Source organism: Dermacentor albipictus, chromosome 1 (genome assembly GCF_038994185.2).
Source record: "Dermacentor albipictus isolate Rhodes 1998 colony chromosome 1, USDA_Dalb.pri_finalv2, whole genome shotgun sequence".
NCBI classification, from domain to species: domain Eukaryota; kingdom Metazoa; phylum Arthropoda; class Arachnida; order Ixodida; family Ixodidae; genus Dermacentor; species Dermacentor albipictus.
In genome coordinates, this window is record NC_091821.1 from 524548876 (window position 1) to 524567151 (window position 18276).

Below are 18276 nucleotides of genomic sequence, written 5' to 3' on the forward strand. Positions count from 1 at the left end.
TTGCTTGTCTGCGTGCCGCCAAACGCCGTTACATTTTTTATGAATTCCGATAATCTTCAAATAATGTTAGCAAAAGTTGGTCTTTGGTAAATCATCTCAGAGGAGTGAGTTTCTATAACCGGTCTATTTTCGGTGCTTTTCAACAACCTCCCACAGACGTGGCTGATGCTTTCAAAAGACACTTTGTTAAAGCGTCCCAAAGGGCCGTCTCTCCATATACAAGCACTCCGCCGTTAGGGCATTCCATATCTGCGTCGGCTTTTCTTCCGAAAATTTTGAGGGGTGATCTGGAAGAAATTATTTTCAGTTTCTGTCCTAACAATTCCACTGGATATGATGGAATTTCTTTACACACCATCAGAAGGAATTTCAATGCGCTGTCAGATATTATTGAAGTACTATAGCGCCAAGCAGACGACACAAGAAGAAGAGACACGGACGAGCGCTTACTAACAACTGATGCTTTAATGACGGAAACAAACAATATATATACACAAATTTGGCGGCGCAACTCACGCATGTGTTCCAACTCGCGCATCGCGCATTGGAACACAGGAAGCTTGCGGCTCAAACGGTGGAATTCTGGTGGCGACATATGCTAAACAACACACCCAAGCCGCCAGACAAGAAGAAGGCCAGTGGTGCCGTAAAAATCCTGGGACAAGTACAAGTCACGGAGGATGTAAAAAACGTGCTGGTGAAGGGACCGAAGTTCAGCCTCGAACCTGAAACTGCAGCGCACGAGCTACTTTCTTTGAATAGGCGTGTTGCCGAGAAGGCGTCACCTGAAGACCAGGAAAGGTGCCTACTGGAATGAGTGGACGCTCTGTCAAGAACAGTTACGAAGAAATCTTCGAGCAACCGATCTGGGATTAACAAAGTTGTCACATTCTTCAAGGACAATAACCTGCTGCTTTTACAGGATGACAAGGCAGGAGGCTTCGTTGTGCTCCCGCAAAGAAATTACAAGGAGAAGGCCTGCCGAGCTGTGGAAAAGAATTTCGCCACGTCAAGCCTCAAGCCGGCTAGGGCGAAATCTCAAGCTGTGTCCGTCTGCAAGGAACTGGAACTAGGAAAAATAGCAAATGCCATAAGTAAGTGCAAAAATAAGACTTTGGGCATGTTTTTTACCGCTAAGACCCACAAAGAAGAAGTTCCGTTCCGGTGTATCGTGAGCGAAAGGGAATCTTGGCAACGTCATGTTAGCCAGTTTCTGTTAAAGCATTTGAGTTCACTTAACATAGAAGATCCTTTCGAAACAAGGAACTCCTATGATGTGGTAGGATTTTTACAGTCTTGGGGTACCATAGGTGGTTTTTTCTCGGTCGATGTTAAAGATCTTTTCTATTCTATCCCACACAAGGAACTGTTTTCAGCTGTCCAGGCATGTATTGAAAAGAAAGGCACCATTTCGGTTCAGAATTCTGTGGGCATGTCAGTTGAAAATTTCATCAGACTTCTGAAGTTTTATCTCAGTTCCACGCTTGTTCAGTTTGATGATAGGGTTTATGTTCAAAAGAAGGGCATCTGTATAGGGTCCTGCGTAGCAACATTTTTCTTTCGGCCGTTGATAGCGTTTTGGACAGCATGCTTGACAAACAGAAGGTTTTGAAAGTATTTAGATATGTAGATGATTTCCTAATTGTGTTAAACAGACAGGATCCACCAGGCCACCAAGAAACAGTCAAAGAGATGCTAGATGTTTTTATGAAATATAGCCATGGTATAGAATACACCTTTGATGTACCGAAGAACAATAAGTTACAGTTTTTAGACCTCGAGCTCAGCCTGGGAGCTGAAGTGCACTGGAAGTACCAACCCCGAGCGCAATAAGAGCTCTTGTCTTATGAGTCAGCCCACTCTAAGACCGTAAAAAGAGCGATAGCCAAAGGGGCATTGGAATCGGCTACGAGGAAGTCATGTAAGCATGCCATATGGAGCAGCTTCCATCAGCAGATTGAAAGTCTAAAGGAGGCGGGGTTCCCACAGACAGTTCTAAGTTCTGTAGTAGAGAGCCTGCTCCGGAAGATAAAAGGGAAAGCAAGAAAAAACACGCAAGAACAAACCAGGAGATTAAGACCTGTAGTTGTACCGTACTCCCACCGCGTAGCGCACAACCTGAAAAAGGTCGCGAGTAAATTCAAAGTCCCGGTTGTTTTCTCAGCCCCTTCAAAACTTGCTACATTGTGCGCCCGCGTTAACAACCAGAAAACAGAACGCGTGACCTGCGGAACCGAGCATACCAATCCACTTGTCAGTTGCAACGAAGGGGTAGTATATCAAATTCCGCTCTCATGCAAAAACGTTTACATAGGACAAACGGGGCGGTGTCTAAATGAAAGGCTGAAAGAACACGAAAGGTCACAGGAGAAAGGAACAGGCTCCAATATGGCCATCCACTGCAAAGAGTGCGGGTGCAAGCCTCGCCTAAGAGAGACCATCATTCTGGACAGAAGTCGAGACAGCGTGGCCCGCGAGCTGAAGGAAGCCTTCCACATTAAAAGGAAGGGCATTGAATGCGTAAGCGAACCATCGAAAATTCTTCATAAAAGTGAGATGTCATTTGTAGAAGCCCATAGTTAAATCTGAGCATGTTGCTGCGCCGTCCGCGCCTGGTGAACATTCCTAATCTTTTAGTTCTTTAGGAGGTACTCCCTTACGGCGGTGTTTGTGTATCGCGTAACCATTATCATTTATAGTCATTTGGCCCTGTACACCACATGTCATCTTCACGAACGTCACATTCACAATCGTTCTATCGCCTTTTGCCCATTTACCATGTGATGTTTTGACAATGCGCGAGTTGCGCCGTCAAATTTGTGTATATATATTGTGTGTTTGCTAAGTGGCTATGGTGTTAGGCTGCTGAGCACGAGGTCGTGGTATCGAATCCCGGCCACGGCGGCCGCATTTCGATGGAGGCGAAATGCGAAAACACCCGTGTACTTAGATTTAGGTGCACGTTAAAGAACCCCAGGTGGTCAAAATTTCCGGAGTCCCCCACTACGGCGTGCCTCATAATCAGAAAATGGTTTTGGCACGTAAAACCCCATATATTATTATATTGTGTGTTTCCGTCATTAAACCATCAGTTGTTAGTAAGCGCTCGTCCGTGTCTCTTCTTCTTGTGTCGTCTGTTTGGCGCTATAGTACTTCAGTTATGCACCAACTAGCCCAACAAAAAGTTTTGCTGGTCAGATATTATCCTGCATATACTGAATGGTTTTTCGGAAGGCGACGAAATTCCAGAATGCTTAAAAGCTGCAGTTGTTGTACCACTACGCAAGTCAGGGAAGAAAGATAGTATTGAAAACTATCGGCCAATTTCTATATTGCCGATTATTGCTCAGGTCTTAGAAAAAGTTCTTTTGCACACTATGTCTTCTTTTCTTAACAAATTTTCTATCCTGACCCATCGACAGTTTAGCTTTATTTCAGGCCGTGGTACTGTGGCGCTGCTTCAGGAATTTTCAGATCAACCGTTCTCGGCATTCGATCAGACTTTTTTCTCATGTGCGCTATTTTTAAATGCAGCGAAAGCGTTTCGCACCCTGAATCGTCAAAGCTTTTTTAGTAAACTGCATTTTTGGGGATTTCGTGGGCCTTTTTACAAGGTTCTTGAAAACTACTTGAGCAACAGATTTCAGGTGGTCTCTACCGATGATAAGGGCGTATTTAGTTCTAAGCTGCCGGTAAAAGCTGGAGTTCTTCAGGGGTCCATTTGGTCGCCATTGTTGCTTAATATCTTCGTTAACGACTTCCCTTTGGCAATTTCGATATGTTCAGTATTCCAGTACGCTGACGACACTGTATTATTAGCGAAACACCTTTCTTATAAAACGTCCACGGAAATGTTGCAAAATGACGTGTACAAAACAATGCTTTGGTTTTCTAATAATGGAATTGTTGTAAATGCCAAAAAACAAAACTTGTTTGTTTTCGCTCCCCACTTAAGACTAGAGTTATTAACATGCCTCTCTACTTGCATGAGTCAGACTGGGTTCGTTGTAACTGTGCGCCAATTCCATACGTCGATTTTGTTAAATAAGTATCTCGGAATCTATTTCGATAGTAATTTATCATGGCAACATCACTTATCACTTATTTGTTCTAAACTGAGGTCAGTAGCGTGGCTGATGTTTATTATCTAAATTATTGCGCCCTTTTCCGTAAAAAAGATTATATCACATGCCCTAGGTTACGGTGTGTTGAGGTACGGCTTTACAGTCTTTAGCTTTTGTTCTGAATGCTGGAGATGCAGGGTAGACCGGATTATAACAACATTCTTAAAAATGTTGCATACAATTCCCCAATAGTAACGTCTGCAAATATCTTTCGTGAACTTGGTCTACCGAACTTCCATTCATTGCGTATAGAAATAGTTGTCGTTAAACATTTCTGGAATTCCGCTTTCAAACAAAAAGTGCCGCCGCAAGGGAGCTTAGAAAACATGTCCGTTATGTAGTTCGGCGTTCAGCCTCAAGGTATGGCGCGGCCAGACGCTGTGCTTACGTGCCTGTCATATTTAACAAATTACCAGAGGAAATTTTAAACGCGACATCAAAAAGCACGCTCCAGCACTTCTTAAAACAGCTACAGTAAAATTAACCTCTTTTCCTTTTTTTTTGCAACGCAATGCTTACCTCTTCAACTTTTGTTATATGTAGTTAACCAAATGTTATCTTCTTCTTTTCAATTTTTTGCCATTCGTTTTATTTTTATTTTTTTTCCTTCATGTCTCATAAATTTAGGTATATTTTTTTTGCCTTGTCTATCGCATTCATTGGCACGGTCTTAAGAGCGAAGTAAGGCTTAGACCAGTCTGCTTGTGTTGTATTGCATATGTTGTGGCAATAAACAATATCACTATTATTATTATTATTATTATTATTATTATTATTATTATTATTTTTTATAATTATTATAAAATTATTATTTTATTACGCGTCGTAATAAAAAAGCGCCGAAGAGAATATAACTGGTTGACCTCCGACGTAATCCGTGCCATTTCATACAGAGACATACTTTGGAGACGGTGCAAACGGGTACCAAAAAATCAAGCCTTACGACTGCAGTATAAAGCCGCAAGAAATAGGGTGGTCGCTCTGCTAAGGTCCACGAAGCGCCAGTACTTTTCTCAAGAATTTCGCCAGTCGTCAAGGAATGCCGCTAAAACGTGGTCATTGATAAACCACCTTCGTGGCAAAAATTCTGCAAGTACCTCCCCGCTTTCTTTCTTTCCGGGAGATTGCGTTGAAGTCGCAGATAGTTTTAATCGTTTTTTTGCACTAGCCTCAGAGAAATCATCTTCCAGTCAGACATACCAATACACGTTGAAAGAATCAAACTCTGCGTCCGCTTTTCTAGCCAGCATTACAAAAGAAGAACTGCGTGATATAATCTTTAGTTTCAAACGGAATAAACCTCCTGGTATTGACGGCTTGTCAGCAAATCTGCTCCAAAGAAACTTCGAGGCATTGTCTGATGTGCTGATCTTCATGCTAAATGGTTTTCTGCGCACTGTGTTTTTCCCGGATGAACTTAAAACTGCTTTAGTTAAACCGCTCTTTAAAGGAGGACAAAAAGACGACATGAAAAACTATCGACCTATCTCGATCTTGCCTATACTTTCCCATATAATCGAGAAATTTCTTTTGAGATCTATGTCATCGTTTGTTGAAAAATTTTCCATTTTGTCAACCCGCCAGTTTGGTTTCGTTCCTGGTCGTGGTACTGTAGCTCTTCTGGAAGAGTTCTCCGATGAACTTTTTTCAGCTTTCGATCAAAATATGTTTAGTGTTGCTTTATTTTTAGACATTTCTAAAGCTTTTGAAACAGTTCATCATGGTATTTTATTAGAAAAACTATACTCCATAGGCTTCAGAGGTCCGTTTTATGATGTGCTCAAGAATTACCTTTCCGGTCGTTCACAAGTGGTTGTTTTAGACGGCATGACAAATGTAAGTAGTCAACTTCCAATGAAGGCCGGAGTTCCACAGGGCTCCATATTATCGCCTCTTCTGTTCAATTTGTTCGTTAATGACTTATCTCACGTTATTTCCAAAGGTGTATTATTTCAATATGCCGATGACACTGTTTTGCTTTCCAAGCACTTTTCTTACAACATGGCCATTACTAATCTCCAGAATAATATACACAAAACAATGACTTGGTTCACTAATAACTGCTTGGAGGTTAACCCAATTAAAACGAAACTCGTTTGCTTCAGATCCCCACTAAAACTAACAACTATAGATGCGCCCGTTTTTCTACATGTTCACGGCTGTTATCCCTGTCAGTGCGTGCCTCTCACCTATGTGACTTCGGTAAAATACTTGGGTGTCTTCTTCGACAGTGATATGTCTTGGCACAGCCAGTTATCACATGTTTGTGGTAAGCTTCGGAGCGCGGCCTGGTTGTTTTTCCATATAAAATCCATTGTTCCTTTTCACATAAAGAAGAATGTTGCGCATGCTCTGGTGTACAGTATTCTCAGATATGGGATTACTGTTTTTGCTTTTTGCTCAGCCAGATGGCAAAACAGAGTTGACACTTTATTAAGAAACATACTAAGAAACATAGCATATAACGCCCCCTTTTCTGTGTCTGATAATATTTTCACAGCCCTTGGTCTTCCATGCTTTCGAACACTCTTTCTACAAACTGTAGTCGTGCAACATTTCTGGGACAGCAGTTTCAAAACACGTCATACAGCCTCCCGAAACCTGCGTAGTTCCATTCGTTTTCAGGTGCCGCGCTCTTCAACAAGACATGGGGAAGCCAGGCGCTGTGTTTATGTTCCCCAAATTTTTAATGACTTACCAGAGGAAATGTTTTCCGCAACATCAAAAAAAATGCTAAAAATCATGGTTCACGCATTGTAACACGGTTCCTATATGCCTGAAGAATGTTCATGATCAGGCACGAATTGTTAAAATACTGTTCCTTGTTCTTTATTTTTCATTTCTTGTTGATGTTACTTTTCGTAACTTTTTGCACCTTGGTCACTATTGATTTCATGTTAGTATTGTGTTGATATATTGTGTTTATATTATGTTCTTATTTTATGTTTTACTGCACGTCCGTCTGCCGACTTTGCCGGGCCAAGTCCCTCAAGCCACTAGAGGCTTTGACAGGCCCGTTTCATTGCCCTGTATACGTTATGTGCAATAAAAGATTTATTATTATTATTATTATTATTATTATTATTATTATTACAGTAAACTCTCAGTTGTACGAATGTCGGTTTATCGAATATTTCAGTATAACGAACTTTTTAAAAATCACCGGCAGTTTTCTTATAGATTCTATGCAAAAATATTTCACTTGAACGAATTTCGGAAGGGTCAATATTTCAGTTCAACGAACTCGCTCAGAGGGCTAAGGCTTATTTTTATGATCAGAACCGATGCCCACCTTCATCAAACCGCCGCTCCAGCGGCAATGTAAAGTCGCTGGCGCTACAGCGCCCTTGGGGCAAAGGGGCGGTGCGGAAAACGAACGGCAACGAGGCATGGCGTCCGAGATCGCCCGCACAAAACGAGCAAGCATGTAATCCCGGAGGCCATGAACAAAGTAACATCGCTTGCGCTTACAACGTCGCCAGAGCAAAGCGGCGATGTGTCACACCACGAAGCACGTGGTGTGTGTGTTTTTTTCCGACCGGCTAGTCGTGGCATGGTCTTCGTCTCTTTCTTTCGAAGAACAGACGAAGAAGAGGCAACTGCCGAGCCACTTTGAAGCCCTAAAACTCTAGCTGAGGTTGTAGGGTACATTGGAAAGTTGACAGACTTTGTATCTCAACAGCAAGCTGTGCGAGATGAAGTGTACAAAAACACTGACACTTCGGACAGTTTTGTTACTTCCTGTGCTTTAAAAGTACAAGTGCAGAAGATTTCAGATTTTTTTTCTAACTTAGAAAGGCAGCGTTATAACTGTTATGAACCTTGTACTTGTTGATATGCATAAATTCCATTTCACACATTTCTAACATTATGGATGCCATGTCTTTTGCTCCATGAATCGCACTTCAAACTTTTGACTCTGTATGCCATCTCTTATGTTGGTCTAGTGAATATTCAGTTTAGTGAACTATTTCCTTTGGTCCCTTGAAGCTCATTCAAGTGAGAGTTCACTGTAATAATAATAATGTTATTATTATTTTTATTATTATTATTATTATTATTATTATTATTATTATTATTATTATTATTATTATTATTATTATTATTATTATTATTATTATTATTATTATTATTATTATTATTATTATTATTATTATTGGCAGGTTCGACTGGTCTTCACTGATTGTTTCCGGAGTGCCAGTGTTTATCTATGAACAATTTTGTTCGGAAATACGCAGCTTTCAAGAAGCCTGCACTCGAATTGTTCTAACTAAACAAAGAAGAAATCATAACTGGCTTACCATGGATATGATGAACGCAATCGCCTACCGAGACTTGCTGTGTAAACGGCTTAAACGAACTCCAAGCAATGCTGAGCTTCGCGCTAGCTACAGAACCGCAAGGAATAAAGTCGTCGCCCTTATACGATGCGCAAGGCGGCGCTACTTTCAATGCCAGTTTCAATTATCGGCTCGAAACCCGGCGAAGACGTGGTCACTGATAAACCACCTACGCGAGAAAGACACTACCAATTCAAAGCTAGCTGACGCTTTCCCATGTGATCTTGCACAGACAGCCACAATCTTCAATCAACATTTCGCGCGCGTTTTGGGAGCAACCTCAACGGTGCCAGCTGGCCGCTCTGGAAAAGAAAAAATCATATCTGCTTCCGCGTTTTTACCGACGATAACATTCGACACACTCACAAGAATAGTTGCAGGGTTTAGGCGACATAAGCCAGCTGGTATAGACGGTATGTCGGTATCTCTGCTCCAACGAAACTTCAACGCACTATCGCGTATTCTTTTGGTCATACCTAATGGATTCCTAGAGACAGCTACAATGCCAGCGGAATTAAAAACGGCTATTGTATCTCCATTATTTAAAGGAGGAAAGAAAGGTATTGTGGACAGTTACCGACCTATTTCGATCTTGCCTATCATGTCACAAATAATAGAAAAATTTCTGTTAGAAACTATGACGTCATTTCTAGATAAGTTTTCCGTTATATCGAGTCGTCAGTTCGGCGTTGTCGCGGGACGGGGCACCATTGCTCTGCTCGAGGAATTTCCAGGCGAATTAACTACAGCTTTAGAACAAAACGTGTTTGCATGCGCCTTGTTCCTCGATACTACTAAAGCATTCGATACTGTGAACCACGAACTCCTGCTTGAAAAACTATTCCTGCTCGGTTTCAGGGGGCCATTTTACCAGTTCCTAAAAAAAATTTTTTGTCCGGCCGTTCGCAGGTGATATCTTTAGACAACGAATTATTCATCAATAACAAGCTACCTTTGAAAGCTGGAGTGCCTCAGGGCTCTATATTGTCTCCTCTTTTTTATAACATATTTATAAATGACTTTTCTTCAGCTGTATCGAAATGTATGGTACTTCAGTATGCAGATGACACTGTCCTTTTAACTAAACATATCTGTTATTCAAAAGCAATTGCGTTACTTCAAGAGAGTGTGTACGATGCAGTGACCTGGTTTGCTAACGACTGTTTGTCAATAAACAAAGAAAAAACAAAAATGATGTGTTTTAGAAATCCACTTAAAGCAACGGTTACAAATTTACCCTTGTTTCTACAATGTCGTACTTGTCAATCGTGTCAGTGTGCCCCTGTAGAATATGTAAACTCCATTAAATACCTTGGTCTTTTCTTTGACAGTGACCTCTCATGGAATGATCACATGACATATCTTTGCGGCAGGCTCAGAAGGGATTCCTCGCTGCTTTTTAACATTAAATTCATTGTTCCGATGTCTGTAAAAATCGCTATCATGCACGCCTTAGCATACAGTGTGTTACGTTATAGCATTACATTGTTCGGGTTTTGCTCATCTCGATGGCTCTGTCGAATTGACAGAATTCTAAAAAAATATATTGAAGTCCATTGCTTATAACTATTCCTCGGCCGACAATGTGAACGTGTTTATACATCTGGGTCTTCCGTCATTTCAAACTTTGTTCACTCAAACGGTTGTGGTAAAACATTTTTGGAACCCTGATTTCAAACAGGAATATATTGCTCCCCGTGCACTGCGGAAAACATTGCGTTTTATAGTACCGCACTGCAACACAAGATTTGGTAAAGCTAGTAGGTATGCTCATGTCCCAAGAATATTCAATGAACTACCTGATCACACATTTACTGCGACTTCGAAACGAACCTTGAAAAAAATGTTGAAGGCACTATAAGATATGTATAATACTACATTTCTCTTTTCTTGTTTCTTGTATTTCTTCTGTCACTGATTTCAGCTGAGATTTCTATTTGATTGTTGTGTGATAAACTTCACGAGCTTTTAATTTCTGTACATGTGGCCATTTTGACTTTGTTTGCCGACATGCCTTGCCAAGTCACGCAAGGCACTTCCTTGGCTTTGACGGGCCTGCCTTCTGATGTACGATTATTGTAAGATGGCAACAATAAATATTATTATTATAATTATTATTAGTAGTAGTAGTAGAATTTATGTTAGTATTAGTATTATTATTATTCCATATTCCCCCACTGACATGACTCCAGCCTGCTTCTTGCCTACCCTGGTATTGAAGTCGCCCATCAGTAAAAAGTATTTTGTTTTGAGTTTACCCATCATAGAAGCATTCGACTTCCTAGTAATCATGACTGAATGTAGGGGCGTAAACCTGCACGACCTTCAATTTGTACCACTTTAAGGTTTCACAACAATACCTGTCACCCTCTCGTTAATGCTATAGAATTCCTGTAGGTTACCAGCTATATCCTTAATAATCAGGAATACAGCTCCTAGTTCTCGTCTCTCTGCTAAGCCCCAGTAGCAGAGTACGTGCACGCTTTTCAGCGCTGTATATGCTTCTTCTGTCCTCCTAACCTCACTGAGCCCTATTATATCCAATTTACTTCCCACTAATTCCTCCAATAGCACTGCTAGACTCGCCTCACTAGACTACGTTCTAGCGTTAAACGTTGCCAGGGTCAGACTCCAATGGCGGCCTGTCCCTATTGAAAAAAATATGTATGAGAATTTCACGAGAACTTCTGTACGCTATTATTGCTCCGTAGACTCAACGACGTCGTACGTCACATGTGTACGAGTGCACATCATCACTGAACGAGATCGTTCTCGTGTGGGTATTTAAACGAGATTATGCTCGCATAGCTATGCTTGACGAGATAGTTCTCGCACGGCGATGCTCAACGATATCGTTGTCGTTTGTGTATGCTACATGAAAATGTTCTCATTCAGCTATGCAAAATGACACTATTCTTGTTTAGCTGCTTTCTACAAGTGTTCGCATTTGTGTTGAATGAGTTCTTTTGTGCATACAATATTATTGGTGAAGTTCCACACAGTAACACCTTCTGCCAACATTGCAGCGATTAATTTCGATCACGTGAGTCGGCCGATGTGCCAGCTCAGAGACAAAGACGACACTTTTTAGGGCCCACAATTAACACAAACCATCTTTATTTGGCATCCCGAAGCATAGGGGCCAGGTGCTTGTTCAGGTCCTTCAGCCTCCTAGCCTCTGTATCCACAGTGCTCGGCATTTTTGAAACAGTGCTCGTATGCATCTGCACAAAAATGTAAACAAAGCAGCCGGCCCTCTTAGATTACAACAAGCCATTGGAACTGACATGCACAATAGGTAGCTCCACTGCATAACTGATTGGGCTGGTTCTTGCATAATATTGTGTGTAAAGCGTGAACATCTCACAGAGAAACAGGAAAAAGAGAACACGGAGGCTTATGAGTTTTCTACCTATGTAAATTGATATTTCAAGATTAACCACAGCAGTTGAAAGCAAGTGCTCGTCCTCGCATTGTCTTGTTCTCGTCTTTGGTAAAAGTTCGTGTTTCACAAACAATAGAAATGGCTTCAGAATTGCAATACAAGACCACAGAAATAGTCTAATACTTTTCCACAAGTATTTTACATTAAATGAACAAGTATAACCAGCTCATGCAAGTGAATACACAGATTTCACAGCTTTTTGCTACCGCACTGCGGAATATGCAGATGGAAAACACTGCATAGATTCTAGTGCAGAATTGTTTATAGGAAAGATTAATGCATCTTTAATACCACTATAGAAACTAAATGACAGTTTTTGTTAGCATGTTAGAGCACTGAATATGAACAGCTTCTATTACATAACATTTCAGCTGCTGTCTGGCCCTGCCCCCGATACTGCACTGGTCAAACAAAGATGCAACCACACTTTCTACAATGGCTTTTCGTATTATTGCGTCAGCTTTTTAAGGCTTTTTCTTTAAGGCTTTTAAGCTATCTGGGAGCCGTTGCATCACAGTGACGACAGCTCAGACAAGGATCTGTTTGTACGACAAGGTTAATCTTCTTCTGTCGCTTACTTAAACCTCCCCTCACTTTACTAATTATGTGGCACATTAACACAATTGTTATATGACGCCTCTTTAAGAATGCCTAATTTATTGTACAAGCAGAAATAGCTTCGCTAACCGCAGCACTACTCAATTTTCATTAAAAATAATATCTTACTCCTGAAGTAGTGCAACAACAACAGCTACCAATCTGGTCGTTTGCTGGTGTAAAAGATTAATTAGCTTACCGGCTAATGTAAAAACTACAATATTTTTATCGTCATATCAGCATTCATAGTAGCCATGCCATGTGTCGCATTCGCAGTTGTGCGAGCAACATGCATTGCCGATTTATCTGTTCTTGCCCTTTCGCTTCTCACTTGATATTGCTGAGCAAGCAGTCAAACTGGATAGTTAGACACTGGCTGTCACCTCCTTACCTTCCTTATGAATTCTACGTTAAATGAGGATTTTTTCTTGGTGAAAGAGTTCTAGTTTGAGGCCTAAACAAGCTCCATGGCAGTTTGCATTTAAGGAGTGTAAACATCCTCTGAAAACATGTACATGAGGAACACTGCAGAAAGAGCACTCTAAAAAAAGAACACGAGTGTATTTATCACCAAGGCCAACCCTTGTGTCTTCTTAAATATTTATCAAGTCAAACTCAAAACTGATACTGAGGTGCAAGGTGTCCACAACATATTACCTTGTGAAAGCAGTGGTGCCTGGATGTTGTGGGACCAGCTCGGACGTGGAGATCAGCACTGATCAGCAACACTGCAGTCTGCTTACAGCTTTTCTGCAGGCCCAGCCACACCTGCAATAAAACAAGTGAGCTTGGTGTTACAAGAGTGCTGTATTTACTCGCATAATGATCGCACTTTCTTGTAAAAAAAATGGTCGCAAATTCAGGTGTGTGATCATTATGCCGGTTAAATTTCCCGCAAAAAGAATTTTTTTCATCCCGCGCTTGCTGCGGGATGGCAACAGGTCAACAAATAGGTGGCTGCCACTGTATGTAGTGCGGGACACTGAAACAAAAGTGGCGGCCCGCGTAGCAAACACCAAATGCGCCAAACGTAATTTTTTTTTTCTCTCGAGTACATTACTTGCATTGAAAGTTTCTTCCATATCAGCAATGAATAATATCGTTAATATCGGTAAGTTTGTGGCAATAACGTCGCCATGTCCACTATGAGGGGGCAGAAACAGATGGGCACGCTTAGCTGCCAGTGACATAGAAAGACACGGTGGGCATGCTGCGGAAACTGCGGCATTTGTCTTCACTACTATTCTAATACAGCACGTTTCCGCTAAGGGTGGGAAAATATCTTAGCTGTGTTACAAGTGTCGGCGTATGGATATGGTACACTTCTAACGTATCAGTGTAAACGTGGCTGCTATCGTTGCCGGTCGTGATTTGTTGCGTGCCCACGAGTGCGGATGAGAAGAATCGAAAGGCACCTTTTTTGTTGTTGTTGACCACAACCATTACAAAGCCTACACATAATAAAGGCAATTTTGGTTGTAGCTTTTTTGTCATGGAAGTGCGGAAAGTGATGAAAGGAATGAAAACGAGCATCTGCTTAAAAATGTTTGGTGCGTGCAGACCGCTTGGTTCATCTTGAAGAGTTGTCGCGTAGCATTCGACAGATGGTAAGCGCGATCAGCAACAGCTAGACTTGGCACATGGCGTATCGCTGCGGCAAGTTAGGGGTGCGATCATTACACAGGAAATAAAAAAAATCGAATTTGGACGACAAAATTCAGGGCGGCGATCATTACGTGAGTGCGATCATTATGAGAGTAAATACGGTAAATGTAGAAAGTGACACTGTGAACAAAGCAATACTTATTAGGTATGAAATGCTGATATTCGCCCGTAGAAAGCTTTAAGTAACAAAGCCTGCAACATAAGAAACATGCAATGTATGGGCCATCTGTACAAGAACATTAATCAAAGGTCCCTTCATTTTTTAGTTCCTTCTCCTCTTCGTGCATAGATGGCAGTCAGGTTAAGTAAACTGGACCAGATTGCCACGTAGTGTAAGCAAAGGTGGTCACTTTCTGGGCCGATTATGATACCATAGCACGACATGCATCCCTACAGTCGTTTTAATGTGTTCCGTAATGCTAGCCATCTTGTAGGCCCTACAGTGTCAAAGCGTCCATAACCCTAACAGCGTTACCCAGTAGGGATAACCAATAAGTGTCCACAGGAGCACAACTCAGCATATCTATCAGGAGGCTTTCGTTACACTTTTACAATTCTCCTCTTATGGCTTCATCCCAATTTTCGTCAATACAAGCTTGAAGCCTCTGCACAATCTGAATGCACCAGGGCACAAAAAATACCACATCTTTCTACCCAATTCCATGTTTAATATTCGACTTGCAAGTTCACTATCATGTGCAGAGCAAACCAAATTGTTCTGGTATCAAGTAGCCTTCCACTACCTGTGAAAAAAAAGCATGCAAGAAAGAGTATGTAGAGCACAGGGGTGTTGATGGATATTAAATACCACTGTCGTGCAGTAGACACCACGTCGGCAAAACAGGCCAATGTATAAATGACTGGATCTGCAACTATGTTAACTGAATGCTCAGGTCATTTGGTGGTCACTTGGTAGTGCAAAGCTCACTAGCATTAGTTTGTTTGAAAACTATGCAACTGTGGCAATGTGTTACGAGCATAGGGCTGGCAAGATTTGTGAGCCTTTCCTTATATGTGTGACAGAGAATCTGCGAGTTGGCTCGACCTCCAGTGGATTATCAGATAGCAAGACTGCTTATTTATCATTGTAAAACAAGTGTTATAGTAGCCATGCTCCTTTTCGCAGTTGTGTGAGCAACATGCATTGTCGATTTATCTGTTCTTGCCCTTTCACCTCTCACTTTATATTGCTGTGCAAGCAGGAAAATTGGATGGCTGTTAGACTGTTATGTCCTGTCCCCTCCTCACTTTTCTTATGAATTGTGCTATAAATAGGGCTTTTTCTCTTGGTGAAAGAGTGCTACTTTAAGGCATAAACAAGTTTCATGGCAGTTTGCATTTAAGCAACTTCTGAAAACATGTACATGAGGAACACTGCAAGAAGAACGCTTAAAAAAAACACGAGTGTATTTATCACCAAAGTCAACTCTTGTGTCTTAGCATATTTCTCAAAACTGATACTGAGGTTCAAGGTGTCTATATCATATTACCTTGTCAATGAAGCAAAGCACAGTGGTGCCTGGATGTTGTGGGACCAGCTCGGACGTGGAGATCAGCACTGATCAGCAACACAGTAGTCTGCTTACTCTTTCTGCAGGCCCAGCAACACTTCCATTAAAACAAGTGAGCTTAGTGTTACAAGAGTATAATATAAAAAGTGACACTGTCAACAAAGTAATTCTTATTAGGTATAAATAGGAATGAAATGCTGATATTCGCCCATAGAAAGCTTTGAGTTAACAAAGCCTGCGAGATAAGAAAAGTGCAATGTATGAGCCATCTGTGCAAAAACAAATCGAAGGTCCACTTTTCGCTTCTCTCCTCCGCGTGCATAGACGGCAGACAAGTTAAGTAAACTGGACCAGACTGCCACGTAGCGTAAGCAAAAGCGGTCACTTCTTCGGGGAGCAGCCTATAGGCTGCTTCTTGAAAGAGTGTTAGAAAATGCTAATAATGCATATATGCATTATTCACAAGAGGCCTTGTTTCTCTCAGAATGCCACAGCCATTCACATATGTCAAATTGACCAATTTAAAATCAATGCAAAGTACAGCATAGCTTTGAGGGTACCCCAAACTACTGAAATTCACATCAGCCAAGTTCAGCAGACAACACCATAATCAAGCCTCTAGAAGTTCTGCATATTATTGCAAGTTGACAGAATAATGAGGAAGAGAAGGTGAGGGAGATGGTGGCACTATAGCATAGTTCGAACTCTATCCCACATCATGTGCAGAAGGGCAAAGAATGCGCAGCTTTCAGTTATACTCTCACCTGTGACAACTGCACCAGGTTGACTGACATGCGTAACAAGCAGTTTGTGATACCACGTTATTGCAACCTGCAACTGATGTGACATAAGAGATTAGCTTCAAGCTTGATGCTAAGCTATACTAGGGACACATAATGAACTGGCTACATTAAAATCTAAAGCAAAAGTGTTGAACATTGTTTGCCAACCTGTGCACTTCATATTTTACAAAAATTCTAGACAGAATTCCTGTGTTGGAAAGACAGCACGCACTTTCCTAAAGCTTTCCCTCAGCATCCACATTTTTCTATGCATACATTATTAACCATTATTTACCTTGACACACTGTACACAAACAGCACACTTGGAAAAGCAGAAACTAACATGTTTTTAGATCAGTGAGTTTTTCTCCGTGCTTTTGTTGCTGCAAACTTAGCCTGCTTCTGGAACGTATCTTAATAAACTTACCTAAAGCAAGTGTCCCTTTGCTATTTTTGTTAGGGAGTTTTCATTGCTAGGAATTTAGAAAGCAAAGCGCCATGACTCTTTTTTACGTGCATTTTCGCAATCCTATGCCACCCCATTTCTCAACAGCTTTAGAACATCTTCACTAATAGAACTTCATTCTCATTACTTAATGGAATATTAGTAAAATTCTAGAATAGCAATAATTTATACATTGCATGAGAAACTCAGAAAAGTTGGCAGGTACCAAATACACGAACAGACCCTAGAACACATAAATGGCTGTGACCGTTTAGTACGTACCTTGTCAAAGCAGGCAGATCAGATGCTTTGTCGTGCTGTTCAAGCTGCATAGTACCGCAGCCTCCTATGTGGTGCAGAGATGCCTCCGTCTCAGGAAATTGTGACATCCCTAAACAATAAATGTTCAGCTTATTGTAATCACTGCTGAAACTACAAACTTGTGATTTGACAGCATAGCGTCAAATTGTGGAAAGCTTTCGTACAGCCAGCTACATGAAGCTGCATCCGCTTAGAGAAATTAAATATTTCATTCTTACATCACAGGCGGTTATGCAACGTGTGAAAGGCACGAAAACAAACAGAACACTAAACACAAGAAATACAGGTTGCCTTGGCGACAATCTAAAAGCATAAAAGTTTGCATACAAGCTAAAATCTTCTCACGAGTCAGATCATTTCGATGCCGTCGCGCGTTAACGTTAGCTGTGAAAACATTTGCACAACACATCAACGTACTTCTAGAATTGTCTATACGATTTCTTGCTGAGAAATTACGTACAGAAGCAGTGACATTTCCTGCTTGAATTTTTGTGCCCGTTCAGACCAAGCGATGACCCGGCGCTAGCGTACTTCATAACAAAAAGAAAATAAACAATAGATGAAGCTCTTAGCAACATCAATCTCGGGGTAATTTTCGTGAAACTTTTTGCCAAATGTGCACTCCGATATCGAACGAACATTAGGGAATCACTGTTATTGTTCTTGTAGCTGTACTAATCATCTTCTGCTGCGCATGACAAGGTACACTACATGAACCATAAGAATGCGCCAGGCGCCGGACTTACCTTCCGAGGTGAGCGCTTCTTCGTGTCCGTTCACGCCGCATCGACTGCAGCAACAGTCCGTCCAGCGTAGTGTTTAATTGCAGTGAACTACAGCATGCGATAGCACAACTATCAACACATTCTTCCGTGCGCTGTGACCCGATGCGGGAGCGGCGAGAGTACAACAGCTTCTCATGAGCCGGGGCCAAAGAAAGCGCGAATTGACCGCACTACGATAATCAACAACGGCGCACCGCAGGAAACATACAGCTAGCTAATAGCGTTGCACAGGCCCCAGGGCTTAGTGATCGATAATTCAAA

At 41.4% G+C, this 18276-nt stretch overlaps 1 protein-coding gene and 1 long non-coding RNA gene across 7 annotated transcripts in view; both read right to left on the reverse strand.

The window, feature by feature from the left end:
• Positions 1-18276, reverse strand: part of LOC135908158 (cholinesterase-like) — an 828064-nt gene that overhangs the window by 493465 nt on the left and 316323 nt on the right. The gene's annotated exons all lie outside the window — the stretch shown is intronic.
• Positions 13182-17236, reverse strand: LOC135908141 (uncharacterized). The gene is made up of 3 exons (XR_011514550.1): positions 17192-17236; positions 15662-15762; positions 13182-13274 (listed from the first exon to the last, which is right to left on the reverse strand). It is a non-coding gene; the product is annotated as an uncharacterized lncRNA (long non-coding RNA).